This window comes from Stegodyphus dumicola, chromosome 3, assembly GCF_044657685.1.
Source record: "Stegodyphus dumicola isolate Sdum_Otavi_A_Nest chromosome 3, ASM4465768v1".
Lineage (NCBI taxonomy): Eukaryota > Metazoa > Arthropoda > Arachnida > Araneae > Eresidae > Stegodyphus > Stegodyphus dumicola.
In genome coordinates, this window is record NC_140770.1 from 5575931 (window position 1) to 5603015 (window position 27085).

At 34.6% G+C, this 27085-nt stretch overlaps 4 pseudogenes; all 4 read left to right on the forward strand.

The window, feature by feature from the left end:
• Positions 1-2152: 2152 nt before the first annotated feature.
• Positions 2153-3227, forward strand: LOC146997907 (ATP-dependent RNA helicase DDX19A pseudogene; annotated as a pseudogene).
• Positions 3228-6799: 3572 nt separating this feature from the next.
• On the forward strand, positions 6800-7874 carry LOC146997908 (ATP-dependent RNA helicase DDX19A pseudogene; annotated as a pseudogene).
• Positions 7875-11442: 3568 nt separating this feature from the next.
• On the forward strand, positions 11443-12516 carry LOC146997909 (ATP-dependent RNA helicase DDX19A pseudogene; annotated as a pseudogene).
• A 3510-nt stretch (positions 12517-16026) lies between these two features.
• On the forward strand, positions 16027-17113 carry LOC146997910 (ATP-dependent RNA helicase DDX19A pseudogene; annotated as a pseudogene).
• The last annotated feature ends 9972 nt before the right edge of the window (positions 17114-27085 follow it).

The following is a 27085-nucleotide window of genomic DNA, read 5'->3' on the forward strand; positions in this document are numbered from 1 at the left end:
AAGTAATTAGATCTTGTTAGACGTGAATTCTTTGTTTTTACCGTTGCAATGTCGAAGCCTCAAAAATGTTTAACAGAGCATGAAATAGCAGAAATGATGCAAAATATTTCAGATATTGATTCTGATATTCTGATATTGATTCTGAAAGATTAACTGAAAGACATTTTCCAAAACTTAGTTCAGAAGAGACTGATAAGAAAATGAGACGACGATGCTTCGTTTGTTCACATTCCCGGAAAAATCCTCCAAAACGGCAAATGAGTTATTACGAGTGCAAGGAATGTAACGTAGGACTGTGTGTAGATCCCTGTTTTGAAATTTTTCATACGAAAAGAGAATTTTAAGTAATATATTTAGTTTTCAGGTGTATAATGTTAAAATTCATAAAATGGTGAGTAATTAAAATAAAATGTGTAAAATATGCATTTAAACAAGAAATAAGGTAATTAAATTATATATATAAAAATGTCTATAAAGCATAAGCCATTTAAATACTCTATAGAGCATTTTTAAACAATGCGTTGATACTTCAGAAATTTCATGGATTCAGGCTTACTAGCAAAAAAGGCCCCCCGCCCTGGAGAGACGCTCGCGTATTACACTGCCGGCCTCAGCGATAAGCGCGCGTTTTCGCTACCCAGCTCGAAGGGGTTAATAAGCCATTCTTTTTTTTCATCACAACATTCTCACTCTTCCGAGATCAGCTTTCGTTCTGCCTACAAGCAAAACATTCGAAAAACTCAGCATGCAGGCTGAGCAGTGCTTCGCGCCATTTATTACTTTAGTTCATTTCACAACATCCTCTCCCCCCTTTGAGACTCAGGTTGAGTCTCAAGCTCATAACAAACATTACTTAAAAGATCAAGTTTTTTTTGGAGCTTTCACATGTTGTCCAGAGGAGGAATATTGTTGCATCACCATTTTATCAGGTGCAATTCCCCTTTTTAACATACATCCAGCACTAGAATTAGATTCCTCTGCACCCAGTTTCTTATCAGGAATTATGTTTCTATCATTGGCCTGTATCTCCAGAGGAAAGATGCATTGTATTGGTCGTACAGCTGTTCCATGCCGGGTCTTGAGTTTAACCGTACAAATCTTTCCATCACGTCCAGGGATGAATTCTGTAATTCGGGCTAAGGACCAAAATAAACGTTTTCTGTTATCATTCTCCATCAGTACTATTTCTCCTACTACAGGTTCCCGAGATCGTTTTTCATTATGCTTTTGAACCAGTTGACTAAGGTATTCTTTTCTAAATCGTTGTCTCAGATCATTTAACAATTTAGTTCTATACTTTAATCTCTTATTAAGACTTGACGAATTTAATTCATCAAGATCTTCAACATTGGAATTTCTGTTCTCGATAAGAAACATGGCGGGTTTCGGAGGGACTAATTCCTGCAGACCACACCTCTCAAAATTGGAACAGAAAGCCAGGTTGGAAGTATACTTGCGAGAATTTACAGGTTCCGGTAATCATATAGTATGTGATCTACTGCTTTTAGTTAGTTATTTATTTCTTAGACTAAAACACTCTTTTTAAATTTGAGCATGCAATAAAATAAAGGTGAGAAGACAGCAAATTTTAGGATCACCCTCTAAAAATAAATAGCTAAGTGATTAGATCACATGTTACATGATTACCCAGGTGCTGGCCTTTCTTCAACCTGGCTCTGTTGATACAATCATATTCATGATGTAAAAACATCACAAAATATGATTATTTAGTCTGTCTTGTTTAAAAACCAAAGTCTAGATGGTAACTAAACAAGATAGTTCCAAATTGAAATAGATACTATTTCTCCACTGGGAACCATTTTCTACATTTAGTTAGTAGGTAACTTGTATATTCATGAGTTTTTGGACATAGAATTGAATACCATTTAATGAAAGGCATAATAATCAGATTTATTTTTATTTATTTATTTATTTATTATTTTCTTAAGTGCAGCAATAGAGTTATCACTTTAAAGTAATGTGATATAACTAAAATAACTGCTTTTTATGATCTTCATACATTTTAATTATTTGGGACGCATGCATTATATTTGTTATGATTTCAGTTTTTCTAAGTATATCTTTGTCTTTGCATATGTTAGAATTTACAGAAATCTATATTTTGACATTTACATTTTCGATAGGCTTTATCATGGCAGATGTTGATGATTGGGGTCTTTCTTCTCATATACAAGATAAAGGAATTTCGAAATTAGTTGACAATTTAAATTTAGACGATCCTATTCTACCATCTGTGCCACCTCCAATACCTCCTCCAAAGATTCCTGATGAAGCATCAAAAGACGATGATGAAAAAGATGATGAACCTGAATTAAATCCTGCTGAGATATCTCTGATGAAAAAACTTGCAAGATTTCATTTAATTGAAGTTTCTCATGATATAGATATCCAGAGAAATCCTAATTCATCTCTGTATTCTGTGAAATCTTTTGAAGAATTGAATCTGCGACCTGAACTTCTTGAAGGTGTGTGTGGTATGGGATTTAATTCACCCTCAAAAATACAAGAGGCTGCTCTTCCTACTCTTATTGCAGATCCTCAACAAAATATGATTGCTCAGTCTCAGAGTGGTACGCTTAAAACTGCTGCTTTTCTTTTGGCAAGTTTGAGCAGAGTGGACACAAATTTGAAATATCCTCACATGCTTATTTTGTCCCCAACATATGAGTTAGCCATGCAGACAGGAAAAGTGACAAAACAAATGGCAAAATTTTGTCCTAACATTGAATTTTTTTTTGCTGTTAGAGGTGAGGTTTTGCAAAGAGGAGAAAAAATTACTGCTCAGTTTATGATTGGAACTCCTGGTAAAGTTTATGATTGGGCAATGTGCTATAAGTGTTTTGATCTCAGGAAAATAAAAGAATTTGTTTTAGATGAAGCAGATGTTATGATCTCGACTCAAGGATATCAAGACCAGTCTATTCGCATCCGTAAGCAGCTACCGAAAGACTGTCAGATGCTGCTGTTCTCAGCTATTTATTCTGAAGAAGTCATGCAATTTGCAGAATTGATTGTTTCTGATCCTATTATAATTAAACTGAAAAGGGAAGAAGACAGTTTGGATAATATAGATCAGTATTACATAGTATGCAGAGATAAAGAAGAGAAATTTCAAGCTTTGTGTAACATATATGGTACTGTGTCAATAGGACAGGCTATTATATTTTGCCATACCAGGAAGACTGCATCTTGGTTAGTTGAATAGCCATTCTCAATAGATTTACAGAAGGAAAAGAAAAAGTAAGTAACAATTCTTGGTAAGATGCTCTGTAATTATAAAATAAAATTTATTTATGAAAGCAGTTTTTGCTTTTCAAAGAATAAAAATATTAATTTACCTTTAGTCAAACATGGTATTAATATTCGCATCATCCAAATGAGTAATTTTCTAAATTTTTGAAATTTCTGAATTTAAAGAAAAAGAGAAATGAATTATTGATATATATGTTGTTTAATTATTCTGTGTATGGTTAGTCATTTCTTGGATTTTTGTCATTATATTTCCCAATAAAAATATTTGCAAGTTATTGCGATAGAAATTTTTTAAAGTTAATTTTAATCACAAAATATAAATGGACAAAAAATATATGATAACTTGATTCAATATTGTAATTTATGTAGTTAAGACCACCCAGTAATGTCCAAAGTAAATGCCTCTGGCAGCATGAATGGCAGATGCTGTGGAAGTGACTCAGATATTGAATGTCTGATATAGTGTCTGGAGTGATGTATTCTCCAGATATCTTCGGCAGTGTGAAAATTGCTCACATTTTGTGCAACATTACATTTGGTGTTTTTTTAGAGAATCCGGTTATTGAACTTGTAGTAATCTCAAAAGTTTTCACACTTAGTGTGAGGACTTACCTGGAAGTAGTGTTCTTGCAGTGAGACTATTTGAAAGCAATTCTGATTGTATGACATGCTGTATTCAAGGCCAGAGCCAATGCAGCTATACCAGTAGCATTTTAGGAGACATGGGATGGCAAAAATCATATCTTCGATTGTGGCTGTGTTATCTTGTGGAAAGATTACATAGATAATTGTCAGCTTGCATGAATGTACTTGATTGTGAAGGATGGACACCAAATTAGTTTAAATTGCCATTTAGAGCTACTGTTAACGAAGAACACAGAAAATATATAAATCAAATATATTCAAAACAGTTTGTTCAGTTGCGGGCTGCCTCTACCCGAGGCTGGGTGCATTATGAATAAAGACAAAAAATTCTTAACCCCTTCGCGCCGACTGTCACGTATACGTGCCAGCAACGAACACACTTACCTAGCGGCCGACACGCAGGCGTGCCAGAGGATTGTTCCGTTCTCTACCGACTGTCACGTATTTGTGCCAGTACTTTGGAACTTTTTTCAAACTATAATTTCTGCCACAAGATGGCACTGTATGTCCATATGGTTTCAGATACATGTACATTAGACCTTCTGCTCGAAATGAGAGAAGCATGACTCACATACACGTGCTTTTGATTATATAAACAAACGGGGAAATAAATGTTTCCGAATGGCGTGATGTCTCTTTAAATCGCACGTGGTAGTTGTTTACTGTAAGTAGAGAAGTTTTATTTGCTCTAAAGCGTTGGGTATTTCGGTTTGCAGTTCAGTTTTTAGAAAGTAATTAGATCTTGTTAGACGTGAATTCTTTGTTTTTACCGTTGCAATGTCGAAGCCTCGAAAATGTTTAACAGAGCATGAAATAGCAGAAATGATGCAAAATATTTCAGATATTTATTCTGATATTCTGATATTGATTCTGAAAGATTAACTGAAAGACATTTTCCAAAACTTTGTTCAGAAGAGACTGATAAGAAAATGAGACGACGATGCTTCGTTTGTTCACATTCCCGGAAAAATCCTCCAAAACGGCAAATGAGTTATTACGAGTGCAAGGAATGTAACGTAGGACTGTGTGTAGATCCCTGTTTTGAAATTTTTCATACGAAAAGAGAATTTTAAGTAATATATTTAGTTTTCAGGTGTATAATGTTAAAATTCATAAAATGGTGAGTAATTAAAATAAAATGTGTAAAATATGCATTTAAACAAGAAATAAGGTAATTAAAGTATATATATAAAAATGTCTATAAAGCATAAGCCGTTTAAATACTCTATAGAGCATTTTTAAACAATGCGTTGATACTTCGGAAATTTCATAGGTTTAGGCTTACTAGCAAAAAAGGCCCCCGGCCCTGGAGAGACGCTCGCGTAAGACACTGCCGGCCTCAGCGATAAGCGCGCGTTTTCGCTACCCGGCTCGAAGGGGTTAAGAAGCCATTCTTTTTTTTCATCACAACATTCTCACTCTTCCGAGATCAGCTTTCGTTCTGTCTACAAGCAAAACATTCGAAAAACTCAGCATGCAGGCTGAGCAGTGCTTCGCGCCATTTATTACTTTAGTTCATTTCACAACATCCTCCCCCCCCTTTGAGACTCAGGTTGAGTCTCAAGCTCATAACAAACATTACTTAAAAGATCAAGTTTTTTTTGGAGCTTTCACATGTTGTCCAGAGGAGGAATATTGTTGCATCACCATTTTATCAGGTGCAATTTCCCTTTTTAACATACATCCAGCACTAGAATTAGATTCCTCTGCACCCAGTTTCTTATCAGGAATTATGTTTCTATCATTGGCCTGTATCTCCAGAGGAAAGATGCATTGTATTGGTCGTACAGCTGTTCCATGCCGGGTCTTGAGTTTAACCGTACAAATCTTTCCATCACGTCCAGGGATGAATTCTGTAATTCGGGCTAAGGACCAAAATAAACGTTTTCTGTTATCATTCTCCATCAGTACTATTTCTCCTACTACAGGTTCCCGAGATCGTTTTTCATTATGCTTTTGAACCAGTTGACTAAGGTATTCTTTTCTAAATCGTTGTCTCAGATCATTTAACAATTTAGTTCTATACTTTAATCTCTTATTAAGACTTGACGAATTTAATTCATCAAGATCTTCAACATTGGAATTTCTGTTCTCGATAAGAAACATGGCGGGTTTCGGAGGGACTAATTCCTGCAGACCACACCTCTCAAAATTGGAACAGAAAGCCAGGTTGGAAGTATACTTGCGAGAATTTACAGGTTCCGGTAATCATATAGTATGTGATCTACTGCTTTTAGTTAGTTATTTATTTCTTAGACTAAAACACTCTTTTTAAATTTGAGCATGCAATAAAATAAAGGTGAGAAGACAGCAAATTTTAGGATCACCCTCTAAAAATAAATAGCTAAGTGATTAGATCACATGTTACATGATTACCCAGGTGCTGGCCTTTCTTCAACCTGGCTCTGTTGATACAATCATATTCATGATGTAAAAACATCACAAAATATGATTATTTAGTCTGTCTTGTTTAAAAACCAAAGTCTAGATGGTAACTAAACAAGATAGTTCCAAATTGAAATAGATACTATTTCTCCACTGGGAACCATTTTCTACATTTAGTTAGTAGGTAACTTGTATATTCATGAGTTTTTGGACATAGAATTGAATACCATTTAATGAAAGGCATAATAATCAGATTTATTTTTATTTATTTATTTATTTATTATTTTCTTAAGTGCAGCAATAGAGTTATCACTTTAAAGTAATGTGATATAACTAAAATAACTGCTTTTTATGATCTTCATACATTTTAATTATTTGGGACGCATGCATTATATTTGTTATGATTTCAGTTTTTCTAAGTATATCTTTGTCTTTGCATATGTTAGAATTTACAGAAATCTATATTTTGACATTTACATTTTCGATAGGCTTTATCATGGCAGATGTTGATGATTGGGGTCTTTCTTCTCATATACAAGATAAAGGAATTTCGAAATTAGTTGACAATTTAAATTTAGACGATCCTATTCTACCATCTGTGCCACCTCCAATACCTCCTCCAAAGATTCCTGATGAAGCATCAAAAGACGATGATGAAAAAGATGATGAACCTGAATTAAATCCTGCTGAGATATCTCTGATGAAAAAACTTGCAAGATTTCATTTAATTGAAGTTTCTCATGATATAGATATCCAGAGAAATCCTAATTCATCTCTGTATTCTGTGAAATCTTTTGAAGAATTGAATCTGCGACCTGAACTTCTTGAAGGTGTGTGTGGTATGGGATTTAATTCACCCTCAAAAATACAAGAGGCTGCTCTTCCTACTCTTATTGCAGATCCTCAACAAAATATGATTGCTCAGTCTCAGAGTGGTACGCTTAAAACTGCTGCTTTTCTTTTGGCAAGTTTGAGCAGAGTGGACACAAATTTGAAATATCCTCACATGCTTATTTTGTCCCCAACATATGAGTTAGCCATGCAGACAGGAAAAGTGGCAAAACGAATGGCAAAATTTTGTCCTAACATTGAATTTTTTTTTGCTGTTAGAGGTGAGGTTTTGCAAAGAGGAGAAAAAATTACTGCTCAGTTTATGATTGGAACTCCTGGTAAAGTTTATGATTGGGCAATGTGCTATAAGTGTTTTGATCTCAGGAAAATAAAAGAATTTGTTTTAGATGAAGCAGATGTTATGATCTCGACTCAAGGATATCAAGACCAGTCTATTCGCATCCGTAAGCAGCTACCGAAAGACTGTCAGATGCTGCTGTTCTCAGCTATTTATTCTGAAGAAGTCATGCAATTTGCAGAATTGATTGTTTCTGATCCTATTATAATTAAACTGAAAAGGGAAGAAGACAGTTTGGATAATATAGATCAGTATTACATAGTATGCAGAGATAAAGAAGAGAAATTTCAAGCTTTGTGTAACATATATGGTACTGTGTCAATAGGACAGGCTATTATATTTTGCCATACCAGGAAGACTGCATCTTGGTTAGTTGAATAGCCATTCTCAATAGATTTACAGAAGGAAAAGAAAAAGTAAGTAACAATTCTTGGTAAGATGCTCTGTAATTATAAAAGTAAAATTTATTTATGAAAGCAGTTTTTGCTTTTCAAAGAATAAAAATATTAATTTACCTATAGTCAAACATGGTATTAATATTCGCATCATTCAAATGAGTAATTTTCTAAATTTTTGAAATTTCTGAATTTAAAGAAAAAGAGAAATGAATTATTGATATATATGTTGTTTAATTATTCTGTGTATGGTTAGTCATTTCTTGGATTTTTGTCATTATATTTCCCAATAAAAATATTTGCAAGTTATTGCGATAGAAATTTTTTAAAGTTAATTTTAATCACAAAATATAAATGGACAAAAAATATATGATAACTTGATTCAATATTGTAATTTATGTAGTTAAGACCACCCAGTAATGTCCAAAGTAAATGCCTCTGGCAGCATGAATGGCAGATGCTGTGGAAGTGACTCAGATATTGAATGTCTGATATAGTGTCTGGAGTGATGTATTCTCCAGATATCTTCGGCAGTGTGAAAATTGCTCACATTTTGTGCAACATTACATTTGGTGTTTTTTTAGAGAATCCGGTTATTGAACTTGTAGTAATCTCAAAAGTTTTCACACTTAGTGTGAGGACTTACCTGGAAGTAGTGTTCTTGCAGTGAGACTATTTGAAAGCAATTCTGATTGTATGACATGCTGTATTCAAGGCCAGAGCCAATGCAGCTATACCAGTAGCATTTTAGGAGACATGGGATGGCAAAAATCATATCTTCGATTGTGGCTGTGTTATCTTGTGGAAAGATTACATAGATAATTGTCAGCTTGCATGAATGTACTTGATTGTCAAGGATGGACCCCAAATTAGTTTAAATTGCCATTTAGAGCTACTGTTAACGAAGAACACAGAAAATATATAAATCAAATATATTCAAAACAGTTTGTTCAGTTGCGGGCTGCCTCTACCCGAGGCTGGGTGCATTATGAATAAAGACAAAAAATTCTTAACCCCTTCGCGCCGACTGTCACGTATACGTGCCAGCAACGAACACACTTACCTAGCTGCCGACACGCAGGCGTGCCAGAGGATTGTTCCGTTCTCTACCGACTGTCACGTATTTGTGCCAGTACTTTGGAACGTTTTTCAAACTATAATTTCTGCCACAAGATGGCACTGTATGTCCATATGGTTTCAGATACATGTACATTAGACCTTCTGCTCGAAATGAGAGAAGCATGACTCACATACACTGCTTTTGATTATATAAACAAACGGGGAAATAAATGTTTCTAAATGTTTCCAAATGGTGTTCGCACGTGGTAGTTGTTTACTGTAAGTAGAGAAGTTTTATTTGCTCTAAAGCGTTGGGTATTTCGGTTTGCAGTTCAGTTTTTAGAAAGTAATTAGATCTTGTTAGACGTGAATTCTTTGTTTTTACCGTTGCAATGTCGAAGCCTCAAAAATGTTTAACAGAGCATGAAATAGCAGAAATGATGCAAAATATTTCAGATATTGATTCTGATATTCTGATATTGATTCTGAAAGATTAACTGAAAGACATTTTCCAAAACTTAGTTCAGAAGAGACTGATAAGAAAATGAGACGACGATGCTTCGTTTGTTCACATTCCCGGAAAAATCCTCCAAAACGGCAAATGAGTTATTACGAGTGCAAGGAATGTAACGTAGGACTGTGTGTAGATCCCTGTTTTGAAATTTTTCATACGAAAAGAGAATTTTAAGTAATATATTTAGTTTTCAGGTGTATAATGTTAAAATTCATAAAATGGTGAGTAATTAAAATAAAATGTGTAAAATATGCATTTAAACAAGAAATAAGGTAATTAAATTATATATATAAAAATGTCTATAAAGCATAAGCCATTTAAATACTCTATAGAGCATTTTTAAACAATGCGTTGATACTTCAGAAATTTCATGGATTCAGGCTTACTAGCAAAAAAGGCCCCCCGCCCTGGAGAGACGCTCGCGTATTACACTGCCGGCCTCAGCGATAAGCGCGCGTTTTCGCTACCCAGCTCGAAGGGGTTAATAAGCCATTCTTTTTTTTCATCACAACATTCTCACTCTTCCGAGATCAGCTTTCGTTCTGCCTACAAGCAAAACATTCGAAAAACTCAGCATGCAGGCTGAGCAGTGCTTCGCGCCATTTATTACTTTAGTTCATTTCACAACATCCTCTCCCCCCTTTGAGACTCAGGTTGAGTCTCAAGCTCATAACAAACATTACTTAAAAGATCAAGTTTTTTTTGGAGCTTTCACATGTTGTCCAGAGGAGGAATATTGTTGCATCACCATTTTATCAGGTGCAATTCCCCTTTTTAACATACATCCAGCACTAGAATTAGATTCCTCTGCACCCAGTTTCTTATCAGGAATTATGTTTCTATCATTGGCCTGTATCTCCAGAGGAAAGATGCATTGTATTGGTCGTACAGCTGTTCCATGCCGGGTCTTGAGTTTAACCGTACAAATCTTTCCATCACGTCCAGGGATGAATTCTGTAATTCGGGCTAAGGACCAAAATAAACGTTTTCTGTTATCATTCTCCATCAGTACTATTTCTCCTACTACAGGTTCCCGAGATCGTTTTTCATTATGCTTTTGAACCAGTTGACTAAGGTATTCTTTTCTAAATCGTTGTCTCAGATCATTTAACAATTTAGTTCTATACTTTAATCTCTTATTAAGACTTGACGAATTTAATTCATCAAGATCTTCAACATTGGAATTTCTGTTCTCGATAAGAAACATGGCGGGTTTCGGAGGGACTAATTCCTGCAGACCACACCTCTCAAAATTGGAACAGAAAGCCAGGTTGGAAGTATACTTGCGAGAATTTACAGGTTCCGGTAATCATATAGTATGTGATCTACTGCTTTTAGTTAGTTATTTATTTCTTAGACTAAAACACTCTTTTTAAATTTGAGCATGCAATAAAATAAAGGTGAGAAGACAGCAAATTTTAGGATCACCCTCTAAAAATAAATAGCTAAGTGATTAGATCACATGTTACATGATTACCCAGGTGCTGGCCTTTCTTCAACCTGGCTCTGTTGATACAATCATATTCATGATGTAAAAACATCACAAAATATGATTATTTAGTCTGTCTTGTTTAAAAACCAAAGTCTAGATGGTAACTAAACAAGATAGTTCCAAATTGAAATAGATACTATTTCTCCACTGGGAACCATTTTCTACATTTAGTTAGTAGGTAACTTGTATATTCATGAGTTTTTGGACATAGAATTGAATACCATTTAATGAAAGGCATAATAATCAGATTTATTTTTATTTATTTATTTATTTATTATTTTCTTAAGTGCAGCAATAGAGTTATCACTTTAAAGTAATGTGATATAACTAAAATAACTGCTTTTTATGATCTTCATACATTTTAATTATTTGGGACGCATGCATTATATTTGTTATGATTTCAGTTTTTCTAAGTATATCTTTGTCTTTGCATATGTTAGAATTTACAGAAATCTATATTTTGACATTTACATTTTCGATAGGCTTTATCATGGCAGATGTTGATGATTGGGGTCTTTCTTCTCATATACAAGATAAAGGAATTTCGAAATTAGTTGACAATTTAAATTTAGACGATCCTATTCTACCATCTGTGCCACCTCCAATACCTCCTCCAAAGATTCCTGATGAAGCATCAAAAGACGATGATGAAAAAGATGATGAACCTGAATTAAATCCTGCTGAGATATCTCTGATGAAAAAACTTGCAAGATTTCATTTAATTGAAGTTTCTCATGATATAGATATCCAGAGAAATCCTAATTCATCTCTGTATTCTGTGAAATCTTTTGAAGAATTGAATCTGCGACCTGAACTTCTTGAAGGTGTGTGTGGTATGGGATTTAATTCACCCTCAAAAATACAAGAGGCTGCTCTTCCTACTCTTATTGCAGATCCTCAACAAAATATGATTGCTCAGTCTCAGAGTGGTACGCTTAAAACTGCTGCTTTTCTTTTGGCAAGTTTGAGCAGAGTGGACACAAATTTGAAATATCCTCACATGCTTATTTTGTCCCCAACATATGAGTTAGCCATGCAGACAGGAAAAGTGACAAAACAAATGGCAAAATTTTGTCCTAACATTGAATTTTTTTTTGCTGTTAGAGGTGAGGTTTTGCAAAGAGGAGAAAAAATTACTGCTCAGTTTATGATTGGAACTCCTGGTAAAGTTTATGATTGGGCAATGTGCTATAAGTGTTTTGATCTCAGGAAAATAAAAGAATTTGTTTTAGATGAAGCAGATGTTATGATCTCGACTCAAGGATATCAAGACCAGTCTATTCGCATCCGTAAGCAGCTACCGAAAGACTGTCAGATGCTGCTGTTCTCAGCTATTTATTCTGAAGAAGTCATGCAATTTGCAGAATTGATTGTTTCTGATCCTATTATAATTAAACTGAAAAGGGAAGAAGACAGTTTGGATAATATAGATCAGTATTACATAGTATGCAGAGATAAAGAAGAGAAATTTCAAGCTTTGTGTAACATATATGGTACTGTGTCAATAGGACAGGCTATTATATTTTGCCATACCAGGAAGACTGCATCTTGGTTAGTTGAATAGCCATTCTCAATAGATTTACAGAAGGAAAAGAAAAAGTAAGTAACAACTCTTGGTAAGATGCTCTGTAATTATAAAAGTAAAATTTATTTATGAAAGCAGTTTTTGCTTTTCAAAGAATAAAAATATTAATTTACCTATAGTCAAACATGGTATTAATATTCGCATCATTCAAATGAGTAATTTTCTAAATTTTTGAAATTTCTGAATTTAAAGAAAAAGAGAAATGAATTATTGATATATATGTTGTTTAATTATTCTGTGTATGGTTAGTCATTTCTTGGATTTTTGTCATTATATTTCCCAATAAAAATATTTGCAAGTTATTGCGATAGAAATTTTTTAAAGTTAATTTTAATCACAAAATATAAATGGACAAAAAATATATGATAACTTGATTCAATATTGTAATTTATGTAGTTAAGACCACCCAGTAATGTCCAAAGTAAATGCCTCTGGCAGCATGAATGGCAGATGCTGTGGAAGTGACTCAGATATTGAATGTCTGATATAGTGTCTGGAGTGATGTATTCTCCAGATATCTTCGGCAGTGTGAAAATTGCTCACATTTTGTGCAACATTACATTTGGTGTTTTTTTAGAGAATCCGGTTATTGAACTTGTAGTAATCTCAAAAGTTTTCACACTTAGTGTGAGGACTTACCTGGAAGTAGTGTTCTTGCAGTGAGACTATTTGAAAGCAATTCTGATTGTATGACATGCTGTATTCAAGGCCAGAGCCAATGCAGCTATACCAGTAGCATTTTAGGAGACATGGGATGGCAAAAATCATATCTTCGATTGTGGCTGTGTTATCTTGTGGAAAGATTACATAGATAATTGTCAGCTTGCATGAATGTACTTGATTGTCAAGGATGGACCCCAAATTAGTTTAAATTGCCATTTAGAGCTACTGTTAACGAAGAACACAGAAAATATATAAATCAAATATATTCAAAACAGTTTGTTCAGTTGCGGGCTGCCTCTACCCGAGGCTGGGTGCATTATGAATAAAGACAAAAAATTCTTAACCCCTTCGCGCCGACTGTCACGTATACGTGCCAGCAACGAACACACTTACCTAGCTGCCGACACGCAGGCGTGCCAGAGGATTGTTCCGTTCTCTACCGACTGTCACGTATTTGTGCCAGTACTTTGGAACGTTTTTCAAACTATAATTTCTGCCACAAGATGGCACTGTATGTCCATATGGTTTCAGATACATGTACATTAGACCTTCTGCTCGAAATGAGAGAAGCATGACTCACATACACGTGCTTTTGATTATATAAACAAACGGGGAAATAAATGTTTCCAAATGGTGTTCGCACGTGGTAGTTGTTTACTGTAAGTAGAGAAGTTTTATTTGCTCTAAAGCGTTGGGTATTTCGGTTTGCAGTTACCGTTGCAATGTCGAAGCCTCAAAAATGTTTAACAGAGCATGAAATAGCAGAAATGATGCAAAATATTTCAGATATTGATTCTGATATTCTGATATTGATTCTGAAAGATTAACTGAAAGACATTTTCCAAAACTTAGTTCAGAAGAGACTGATAAGAAAATGAGACGACGATGCTTCGTTTGTTCACATTCCCGGAAAAATCCTCCAAAACGGCAAATGAGTTATTACGAGTGCAAGGAATGTAACGTAGGACTGTGTGTAGATCCCTGTTTTGAAATTTTTCATACGAAAAGAGAATTTTAAGTAATATATTTAGTTTTCAGGTGTATAATGTTAAAATTCATAAAATGGTGAGTAATTAAAATAAAATGTGTAAAATATGCATTTAAACAAGAAATAAGGTAATTAAATTATATATATAAAAATGTCTATAAAGCATAAGCCATTTAAATACTCTATAGAGCATTTTTAAACAATGCGTTGATACTTCAGAAATTTCATGGATTCAGGCTTACTAGCAAAAAAGGCCCCCCGCCCTGGAGAGACGCTCGCGTATTACACTGCCGGCCTCAGCGATAAGCGCGCGTTTTCGCTACCCAGCTCGAAGGGGTTAATAAGCCATTCTTTTTTTTCATCACAACATTCTCACTCTTCCGAGATCAGCTTTCGTTCTGTCTACAAGCAAAACATTCGAAAAACTCAGCATGCAGGCTGAGCAGTGCTTCGCGCCATTTATTACTTTAGTTCATTTCACAACATCCTCCCCCCCCTTTGAGACTCAGGTTGAGTCTCAAGCTCATAACAAACATTACTTAAAAGATCAAGTTTTTTTTGGAGCTTTCACATGTTGTCCAGAGGAGGAATATTGTTGCATCACCATTTTATCAGGTGCAATTTCCCTTTTTAACATACATCCAGCACTAGAATTAGATTCCTCTGCACCCAGTTTCTTATCAGGAATTATGTTTCTATCATTGGCCTGTATCTCCAGAGGAAAGATGCATTGTATTGGTCGTACAGCTGTTCCATGCCGGGTCTTGAGTTTAACCGTACAAATCTTTCCATCACGTCCAGGTATGAATTCTGTAATTCGGGCTAAGGACCAAAATAAACGTTTTCTGTTATCATTCTCCATCAGTACTATTTCTCCTACTACAGGTTCCCGAGATCGTTTTTCATTATGCTTTTGAACCAGTTGACTAAGGTATTCTTTTCTAAATCGTTGTCTCAGATCATTTAACAATTTAGTTCTATACTTTAATCTCTTATTAAGACTTGACGAATTTAATTCATCAAGATCTTCAACATTGGAATTTCTGTTCTCGATAAGAAACATGGCGGGTTTCGGAGAGACTAATTCCTGCAGACCACACCTCTCAAAATTGGAACAGAAAGCCAGGTTGGAAGTATACTTGCGAGAATTTACAGGTTCCGGTAATCATATAGTATGTGATCTACTGCTTTTAGTTAGTTATTTATTTCTTAGACTAAAACACTCTTTTTAAATTTGAGCATGCAATAAAATAAAGGTGAGAAGACAGCAAATTTTAGGATCACCCTCTAAAAATAAATAGCTAAGTGATTAGATCACATGTTACATGATTACCCAGGTGCTGGCCTTTCTTCAACCTGGCTCTGTTGATACAATCATATTCATGATGTAAAAACATCACAAAATATGATTATTTAGTCTGTCTTGTTTAAAAACCAAAGTCTAGATGGTAACTAAACAAGATAGTTCCAAATTGAAATAGATACTATTTCTCCACTGGGAACCATTTTCTACATTTAGTTAGTAGGTAACTTGTATATTCATGAGTTTTTGGACATAGAATTGAATACCATTTAATGAAAGGCATAATAATCAGATTTATTTTTATTTATTTATTTATTTATTATTTTCTTAAGTGCAGCAATAGAGTTATCACTTTAAAGTAATGTGATATAACTAAAATAACTGCTTTTTATGATCTTCATACATTTTAATTATTTGGGACGCATGCATTATATTTGTTATGATTTCAGTTTTTCTAAGTATATCTTTGTCTTTGCATATGTTAGAATTTACAGAAATCTATATTTTGACATTTACATTTTCGATAGGCTTTATCATGGCAGATGTTGATGATTGGGGTCTTTCTTCTCATATACAAGATAAAGGAATTTCGAAATTAGTTGACAATTTAAATTTAGACGATCCTATTCTACCATCTGTGCCACCTCCAATACCTCCTCCAAAGATTCCTGATGAAGCATCAAAAGACGATGATGAAAAAGATGATGAACCTGAATTAAATCCTGCTGAGATATCTCTGATGAAAAAACTTGCAAGATTTCATTTAATTGAAGTTTCTCATGATATAGATATCCAGAGAAATCCTAATTCATCTCTGTATTCTGTGAAATCTTTTGAAGAATTGAATCTGCGACCTGAACTTCTTGAAGGTGTGTGTGGTATGGGATTTAATTCACCCTCAAAAATACAAGAGGCTGCTCTTCCTACTCTTATTGCAGATCCTCAACAAAATGTGATTGCTCAGTCTCAGAGTGGTACGCTTAAAACTGCTGCTTTTCTTTTGGCAAGTTTGAGCAGAGTGGACACAAATTTGAAATATCCTCACATGCTTATTTTGTCCCCAACATATGAGTTAGCCATGCAGACAGGAAAAGTGGCAAAAAGAATGGCAAAATTTTGTCCTAACATTGAATTTTTTTTTGCTGTTAGAGGTGAGGTTTTGCAAAGAGGAGAAAAAATTACTGCTCAGTTTATGATTGGAACTCCTGGTAAAGTTTATGATTGGGCAATGTGCTATAAGTGTTTTGATCTCAGGAAAATAAAAGAATTTGTTTTAGATGAAGCAGATGTTATGATCTCGACTCAAGGATATCAAGACCAGTCTATTCGCATCCGTAAGCAGCTACCGAAAGACTGTCAGATGCTGCTGTTCTCAGCTATTTATTCTGAAGAAGTCATGCAATTTGCAGAATTGATTGTTTCTGATCCTATTATAATTAAACTGAAAAGGGAAGAAGACAGTTTGGATAATATAGATCAGTATTACATAGTATGCAGAGATAAAGAAGAGAAATTTCAAGCTTTGTGTAACATATATGGTACTGTGTCAATAGGACAGGCTATTATATTTTGCCATACCAGGAAGACTGCATCTTGGTTAGTTGAATAGCCATTCTCAATAGATTTACAGAAGGAAAAGAAAAAGTAAGTAACAATTCTTGGTAAGATGCTCTGTAATTATAAAAGTAAAATTTATTTATGAAAGCAGTTTTTGCTTTTCAAAGAATAAAAATATTAATTTACCTATAGTCAAACATGGTATTAATATTCGCATCATTCAAATGAGTAATTTTCTAAATTTTTGAAATTTCTGAATTTAAAGAAAAAGAGAAATGAATTATTGATATATATGTTGTTTAATTATTCTGTGTATGGTTAGTCATTTCTTGGATTTTTGTCATTATATTTCCCAATAAAAATATTTGCAAGTTATTGCGATAGAAATTTTTTAAAGTTAATTTTAATCACAAAATATAAATGGACAAAAAATATATGATAACTTGATTCAATATTGTAATTTATGTAGTTAAGACCACCCAGTAATGTCCAAAGTAAATGCCTCTGGCAGCATGAATGGCAGATGCTGTGGAAGTGACTCAGATCTTGAATGTCTGATATAGTGTCTGGAGTGATGTATTCTCCAGATATCTTCGGCAGTGTGAAAATTGCTCACATTTTGTGCAACATTACATTTGGTGTTTTTTTAGAGAATCTGGTTATTGAACTTGTAGTAATCTCAAAAGTTTTCACACTTAGTGTGAGGACTTACCTGGAAGTAGTGTTCTTGCAGTGAGACTATTTGAAAGCAATTCTGATTGTATGACATGCTGTATTCAAGGCCAGAGCCAATGCAGCTATACCAGTAGCATTTTAGGAGACATGGGATGGCAAAAATCATATCTTCGATTGTGGCTGTGTTATCTTGTGGAAAGATTACATAGATAATTGTCAGCTTGCATGAATGTACTTGATTGTCAAGGATGGACCCCAAATTAGTTTAAATTGCCATTTAGAGCTACTGTTAACGAAGAACACAGAAAATATATAAATCAAATATATTCAAAACAGTTTGTTCAGTTGCGGGCTGCCTCTACCCGAGGCTGGGTGCATTATGAATAAAGACAAAAAATTCTTAACCCCTTCGCGCCGACTGTCACGTATACGTGCCAGCAACGAACACACTTACCTAGCGGCCGACACGCAGGCGTGCCAGAGGATTGTTCCGTTCTCTACCGACTGTCACGTATTTGTGCCAGTACTTTGGAACGTTTTTCAAACTATAATTTCTGCCACAAGATGGCACTGTATGTCCATATGGTTTCAGATACATGTACATTAGACCTTCTGCTCGAAATGAGAGAAGCATGACTCACATACACGTGCTTTTGATTATATAAACAAACGGGGAAATAAATGTTTCTAAATGTTTCCAAATGGTGTTCGCACGTGGTAGTTGTTTACTGTAAGTAGAGAAGTTTTATTTGCTCTAAAGCGTTGGGTATTTCGGTTTGCAGTTCAGTTTTTAGAAAGTAATTAGATCTTGTTAGACGTGTTTTTACCGTTGCAATGTCGAAGCCTCAAAAATGTGTAACAGAGCATGAAATAGCAGAAATGATGCAAAATATTTCAGATATTGATTCTGATATTCTGATATTGATTCTGAAAGATTAACTGAAAGACATTTTCCAAAACTTAGTTCAGAAGAGACTGATAAGAAAATGAGACGACGATGCTTCGTTTGTTCACATTCCCGGAAAAATCCTCCAAAACGGCAAATGAGTTATTACGAGTGCAAGGAATGTAACGTAGGACTGTGTGTAGATCCCTGTTTTGAAATTTTTCATACGAAAAGAGAATTTTAAGTAATATATTTAGTTTTCAGGTGTATAATGTTAAAATTCATAAAATGGTGAGTAATTAAAATAAAATGTGTAAAATATGCATTTAAACAAGAAATAAGGTAATTAAAGTATATATATAAAAATGTCTATAAAGCATAAGCCGTTTAAATACTCTATAGAGCATTTTTAAACAATGCGTTGATACTTCGGAAATTTCATGGATTTAGGCTTACTAGCAAAAAAGGCCCCCGGCCCTGGAGAGACGCTCGCGTAAGACACTGCCGGCCTCAGCGATAAGCGCGCGTTTTCGCTACCCGGCTCAAAGGGGTTAAGAAGCCATTCTTTTTTTTCTTCACAACATTCTCACTCTTCCGAGATCAGCTTTCGTTCTGTTTACAAGCAAAACATTCGAAAAATTCAGCACGCAGGCTGACTTCACAAACAGCACCGCTTCACGCCATTTATTACTTCAGTTCATTTCACAACATCCTCTCCGCTGAGTCTCAAGCTCATAGCAAACATTACTTAAAAGATCAAGTTTTTTGAGCTTTCACAAGTCGTCCAGAGGAGGAATATTGTTGCATCACCATTTTATCAGGTGTAATTCCCCTTTTTAACATACATCCAGCACTAGAATTAGATTCCTCTGCACCCAGTTTCTTATCAGGAATTATGTTTCTATCATTGGCCTGTATCTCCAGAGGAAAGATGCATTGTATTGGTCGTTCAGCTGTTCCATGCCGGGTCTTAAGTTTAACCGCACAAATCTTTCCATCACGTACAGGGATCAATTCTGTAATTCGGGCTAAGGATTAAAATAAACATTTTCTGTTATCATCCTCCATCAGTATTATTTCTCCTACTACAGGTTCCCGAGATTGTTTTTCATTATGCTTTTGAACCAGTTGACTAAGGTATTCTTTTCTAAATCGTTGTCTCAGATCATTTAACAATTTAGTTCTATACTTTAATCTCTTATTAAGACTTGACGAATTTAATTCATCAAGATCTTCAACATTGGAATTTCTGTTCTCGATAAGAAACATGGCGGGTTTCGGAGGGACTAATTCCTGCAGACCACACCTCTCAAAATTGGGACATTGTTTGAGCCTTTAAAGCGATCAAATCCATCTTCAAAGTATATTCAAAATCGAAGTTCAAAATCAAAAATTCAATATGAAAATTCCAATTCGTAGCACCCGGTCCCATCAAGGGTACCACTATGTTGCGAAGAACACAAAAAATATATATCAATCAAATATATTCAAAACAGTTCATTCAGAACAGCTGCCTCTACCCGAGGCTGGGTGCGTTATGAATAAAGACAAAAAATTCTTAATAAGCCATTCTTTATTTCCATCAAAACAGTCTTTCTCTTCCGAGATCAGCTTTCGTTCCATCTACAAGCAAAACATTCAGCACGCAGGCTGAGGTCACGAACAGCAGCGCCTCGCGCCAGTTATTACTTTAGTTCATTTCACAACACTATGGCTCACACAAATTCAGTTGGTAATCTGGGGAGTTCCATTGAAAGATCTATGCATGGCTAGGCTTCATGTGATTTCATTTAAGACCAAAATGTCTGATAAATCTGTCACAGATTTGAGATATTTTAGCAGATAAATACAAATAGAAATGCATGTGAATGAAAATATGATATTAGGTGCTGGTGTGGTTGTTGAAATTGATAGAAACAAGCTTGTAAAGAAAAAATTTCTGAATGATTAAAGAGTGAATGGAGTCTGGGTATTTGGATGTTATGAAAGATCATGTGATTTTTGTTCTCCATCTGATGAAGTTATGAAGAAGAACATAAAGCAGAATCTATAATTTTCTGACATTGCTGGAGCACACGTAATTGTCTTCCAGTCATTCATTGTGTGACATTTAAGGGCCCTCTTTCTATGGCTCACACAAATTCAGTTGAGAATCTGGGGAGTTTCATTGAGAGATCTGTGCATGGCTAGGGTTCATGTGATTTCATTTAAGACCAAAATGTCTGATAAATCTGTCACAGATTTGAGATATTTTAGCAGATAAATATAAATAGAAATGCATGTGAATGAAAATATGATATTAGGTGCTGGTGTGGTTGTTGAAATTGATAGAAACAAGCTTGTAAAGAAAAAATTTCTGAATGATTAAAGAGTGAATGGAGTCTGGGTGTTTGGAGGTAATGAAAGATCATGTGATTTTTGTTCTCCATCTGATGAAGTTATGAAGAAGAACATAAAGCAGAATCTATAATTTTCTGACATTGCTGGAGCACACGTAATTTTCTTCCAGTCATTCATTTTGTGACATTTAAGGGCCCTGTTTCTATGGCTCACACAAATTCAGTTGAGAATCTGGGGAGTTCCATTGAGAGATCTGTGCATGGCTAGGCTTCATGTGATTTCATTTAAGACCAAAATGTCTGATAAATCTGTCACAGATTTGAGATATTTTAGCAGATAAATACAAACAGAAATGCGTGTGAATGAAAATATGATATTAGATGCTGGTGTGATTGTTGAAATTGATGGAAACTAGCTTGTAAAGGAGAAATTTCTGAGTGATAAAAGAGTGAATGGAGCCTGGGTGTTTGGAGGCGATGAAAGATCATGCGATTTTTGTTTTCCGTTTTATGTTATGAAGAAGAACATAAAGCAGGGTCTATAATTGTCTGACACTACTGGAGAGCACGTTATTGTCTTCCAGTGAGTCACAGTGTGACATTTAAGGATTCTGTTTCTATAGCTCACACAAATTCAGTTGAGAATCTGGGAGTTCCATTGAGAGATCTATGCATGGCTAGGCTTTATGTGATTTCATTTCTTTTAAGACCAAGATGTCTGACAAATATGTCACAGATTTGATAAATTTTTGCAGGGAAATATATGTAGGAATGCAGGTGAGATATGACATTAGGTGTTGGTGTGATTGTTGAAAGCAAAAATTTCCAAATGATGAATGGAGCTTGGGTATTTAGAGACACTGAAAGAGAGAATAACTTCCACACCCTTATTGAAGTTATGATGTGAAATTTAAAGATGGGCCCTATAATTGCCTGTGTTAGAAAGCACATTGTGTTCTTATAGTGTGTCATTTAAGGTGACACTTCTTATAGTCTGCCTATTTCTAGGACTCTCACTACTCCGTTGAGAATCTGGAATGCTCCACTGAAACTGGCCACTTGTAATTCAGAATCTTTTGAGATACAAGTCTAGGAGAAATATGTCATGGGTAGGAAGAACTTTCGCAGAGAAGTGTATGTAGAAATGTATATGCATAAAAATAATATGATTATAGAGTTTTTCGTGTAACTGTTGAAATTAGTGGAAGCACAATTGGAAAGTGGAAATTTAATCATGATAAAAGAGTGAATAGAATCTACGTTTAGAGGCACTGAAAGAAGCTGCAACACTTTTTTCTTCTTTAGAATTTATTGGCATAAACTGAGGGGGATGTTGAGCTAAAACACATTTGATTAACTAGTCTGTTATTTGTACATTTTTCATAAGTATAAATGGCATCTTCCTGTGCCCAAAAACATAAAATGACAGAATTTCCATTATATTTTTTAAGAAATTGTTTTTTACTTCAAACAAGGTTTTTAATGAAAGAAGCAGCAACATATGTGTATAAAAATGAATTCGATTCTTTTAACATTTTGTAAGGCTGCTTTGCAAATAAATTTTGTAAATATGAATATTCAGAAACAAATGTAAGGGACTAAATGAATTCCTCCTGAATGCAGTTTCATGAATAATTAAATATAGCACTTTTATTATAATTTATTGTCATTAATGTATTCCATATAAAATACATGATTTGAGATTCCTCCCCCCCCCACACACACGTGTAAAGAAGCATCACCTGACCTAATTATTTAAAGAGATCTTTTTAGCACATAAACATATATAGGACAATTAAAACAAATTACAGTACAAAGTCTTTAATCTGGACTCGTCGGGACTTCGGATTAGGGTTTTTTCCGGATTATAGATCATCAATTTAAATCTGGTCAGATGGCATGCAGAAATTATAGAATTAAAAATATGAAACTGTAATTTGTGAAATAAAGAGCAATTATGATCTAAAGGGTATCAAAATTTACAAAAAAAAGTTTAATATATATTTACTTTATTACACATTTCTTTCAGTGCGCGCATGCGTAAAGCATACATTACGCATAGTCAAAATTAGAAAATTGCAACCAGAAAACTATTTGATGGCTATTCATGATATTTATAATGACAAGGAATTTGATTTAAATCAATCAAAGACGAAGTACATAGAGATGAAATGCTACATTTAGTAAGAACTTATAAGCCGAATAAAATAAAAACATCTGCCCTGAAGATGAGGATAGTGCTGACAGATCAACTTCCAGTTCATTGCGCGCAGCAACGTTTCCTCCCCGCAGAGCAGCGTGAAATTGATAAACAGATTTCGGAATGGTTAGAGAAAACAAAGGATATGCCTTTATCCATGTTTTGCAGCAATTCCAATTTTTGTTTGATGGACATCGAAACATGCTTTCACTTTGTAGATCCTTTGGCAGCTCCAGAATCAGAAACTCTTTTTGAGATAATCGAAAGTTCAAGCTTACTTTTATAAATTGCTCTAAAAGTCTGCAAAAAAATAATAAGCTGGATCAATTTGAAGATTAAGGAACAACACAATCTGCAACATTACCTGAAATAGATAATTAGATAATTTTAGCCTAGCTTATACCGTCCGTTATACATTAAACGTGCATGTGTAAATGTATTAAGCGCATTCGTAAATGCATTATATGTTTACGCATAATGCATTTAGGCATGCACAGGAAGTTTGCAGCTTTGAGTATTAAGATCATTCTGGATTATGGATGTCTAAATTAAAGACTTTGTACTGTATTTTGAAAATATCATTTACAGTTGCTCTGTAATGAAGATATTCTCAAAATAAATACTCTTCGGCAATTCATTTATCTTCTTCAAAACGTATTTAAGCTAATAATTGAACAGAGTACGTTATATCAGTATTTTCATCCAACTGTAATGCGAAATACTTGCTGTGTTTTACTTTCTGAACAAGTGTCTTAGGTATGAATTTGCCATTTCATGAATTCATCAACTTTACTAGATCATTTGATAACGTGTTATTATTAATTTCATTAGCTCCTTTTTCGTTTAATAATTTTAAAACGATATCTTTAGCTGCTGGTAATGTAAGGTTTTCTCCAATAGTGTGAACCTGCCCCAGTCTTAGCCATTCTTAGGTTTACTAGACAACTAAGTTCCAAAGCTAAGTATTTTAGGAATTCTCCAAAGAATGATTTTTTAAAATTCTGTTCCTATTAACGTTACACTACAAATCCTCAGCCAGATTGAAAAACCAGCAAGATTGCTTATTTAAATCCATTGAAGGGCTGGAAGAGTGGCAGGGGCTGAGTCCCGTTGTTAGTAGGGATGTCATTAATGTTACGAATACGATTATTGTTAGTTGATTTTGCTATGAAATATTTATAGTTTCTGAAAGTTAAAATTTTGGAAGCAGCATTTCATTCAGTGAGTATCGGTGGTCAGTCTCATATGTGGCACTTTGTTAATAATGATATGGGCAATAATAATGTTAATAATGATATGTACTTAATTTTTGGGAGGAAGAAAATGTAAATGAATGTAGTGCGAAGAAATGAATGAAATGTTAGATTTTGTAATTTATAATCTCTTAAATTTAAAAATACCAAAATAAAAGTATTTGGGTCAATTTAAAACATTTTTGTAACTGGAAGTATGTATATCTGTGATAAACAGACAAACAGTTGTGCAGGTAAAGGCCGGGGAAGGAATTTTGCTGGATTTGTGTTATAAAAAAGGCTGACAGAACATATCAAAAACGCTGAGATACATGACCATTATCTACGGAATCACATCCAAAATGAACACCTCCATCTGATGGGTGAAGTGGTTCTCAAGAAAATAATTGCAGATGCTCACACTATCAAATATGTCTCCATCATGGTAGATTATACTCCTGATGCAAGCCATCAGGAGCAAATGACTATGATAATATGAATTGCCAATGTTTATGTGACAAAAATTGTGATTTGTAGGCTTTTTGGCAGTAGGTAGTAGCACACGTTCGACAGAAGCATGCTTGAAAAAGCTTGATGAACTAAATTTGCTGCAGAAAATACAAAACTGCAGATGGCAAGGATTTGATAATGGATCCAATACGAGAGGACAGAACAGTGGGGTACAAAAACGCATACTTGAGCTAAATCCGAAAGCATTTTACCTTCCATGCGGTTCTCAGATATGGTGAAATCTTCGACTACTACTATCGACCTTTTTTTGGATTTTTTGCTGTTTGCTGCAACAACTCAGTTATGGTATTTGCTCAAGCGATATGTTAAATTGTTTACAGTGAAGCCAACCTCAGAAACATGCTGCCAGTGTCGAAGAGATTCCGTTAAATCTGTGAGGTTTCAGATAGAATTGATTTATGGTGCATTATTAATTGAGGTCTCCGAGAGAAACGACCCAAAGGTAACAATGAAGGCTGCCAGTTTGGCAAACCAAATTAAATGCTACCCTTTCTGGGTATTGTTAGTAATAGGGTACTATCTCTTGGAGAAAGTTAATATTGTGAGCAAAATGTTGTAAAGTAAGGCTATGCAATTTGATGTCACTTTGAATTGTATTCAGAACACAATCAACTTCCTGAAATCCTACAAAGAAACAGGTTTCGATTTGGCCCAAGATGCAGCTAAAGAGTTATGACAAGTTTGGTTTCTTGCTCAATTTCCGATGCATTACGGGAATGAGCGCAACTGACCTGTGATGTTCTGAGCGTTACCTTAACAGATAAAATTTCTGGGTCGGTTGTTGATGCTCATGATTCATGTGCTGAATTGGGCAACTTAACAGGTTTAGTGCAACAAAGTACTGCTGCTTTTAAAAATCTGCAGTTCATTAAATTCTTTCCCAAACGTCTCTGTTGCATTGCTTATAGCTTTGACATTTCCAGTAACTGTCTCGTCTGCTGAACGAAGCTTTTCAAAGCTCAAGCTGATTATGAGTGACCAGCAAACAAGCATGATGGAAGAGCGATTGAGCAAACAAGCATGACGCAAGAGCGTTAATATCAATTGAGGGACAAAATCTCATGATACTGAGGAATACAGTTGTTTGGTAGGAAGTTCGATATTACCTTTAATGTTACTAACAGAGGCTGTTTGAAGTCTTTAACATGACTTTGCAATATTTTTTACAATTATTCCAAATTTGTCATAGTTTAAAGCATTGGCTTTTTTTTTCTGTTAACACAATATGTGCAGTTGATGAAAATAATTCATTCACGTCATGTTCGTTTTTGTTCTTTTACTGCTTGTAGTTGAAACGTATTAACTTATTTTTAATGATCAGCAAACAAATGCTTTTAGATAAATGTGAAAACAACTATATTGAGAAAATTATTTCTGTACACTGATAAATGTACAGAAGTACAACAAAGTTTATAAATTAGTGGATGAATGTTCATTAGTATTTAATATCTGATACAAAATAACTGATACATGATCAGAAAATTGCATGAGGCAAAATGGCTGAAATTTTTAATTTTTATTTTAGATGCCAAGACAAGAACGAAGTTTGTATGCAGGATGATCACAGTGATGCGGAAAAGTTTGCATTCCAAGCTGAGAAGGCCACTCATTGAGCATCAGCATCAACACCTTCTATTCCAATAAAGAAATCTTTCTTCGAGAACTGATTTCAAACTCATTGAATGTAAGTAATTCTGTTGTATATTTAACGTGTTGTAACATGTTAAGATTGCAAACTAAATGAGGTACTATACAAAGTCAAGAAATAATGGAGGACCCTTGTGACCATCATTTGATTTCATTGCAAAAATTTTTATTGGTCATAGATTGTTTCAGTTTTACCGAGGGCCTCAATAATTTTCAACAAAGTACTGCTGCTTTTAAAAATCTGCAGTTCATTAAATTCTTTCCCAAACGTCTCTGTTGCATTGCTTATAGCTTTGACATTTCCAGTAACTGTCTCGTCTGCTGAACGAAGCTTTTCAAAGCTCAAGCTGATTATGAGTGACCAGCAAACAAGCATGATGGAAGAGCGATTGAGCAAACAAGCATGACGCAAGAGCGTTAATATCAATTGAGGGACAAAATCTCATGATACTGAGGAATACAGTTGTTTGGTAGGAAGTTCGATATTACCTTTAATGTTACTAACAGAGGCTGTTTGAAGTCTTTAA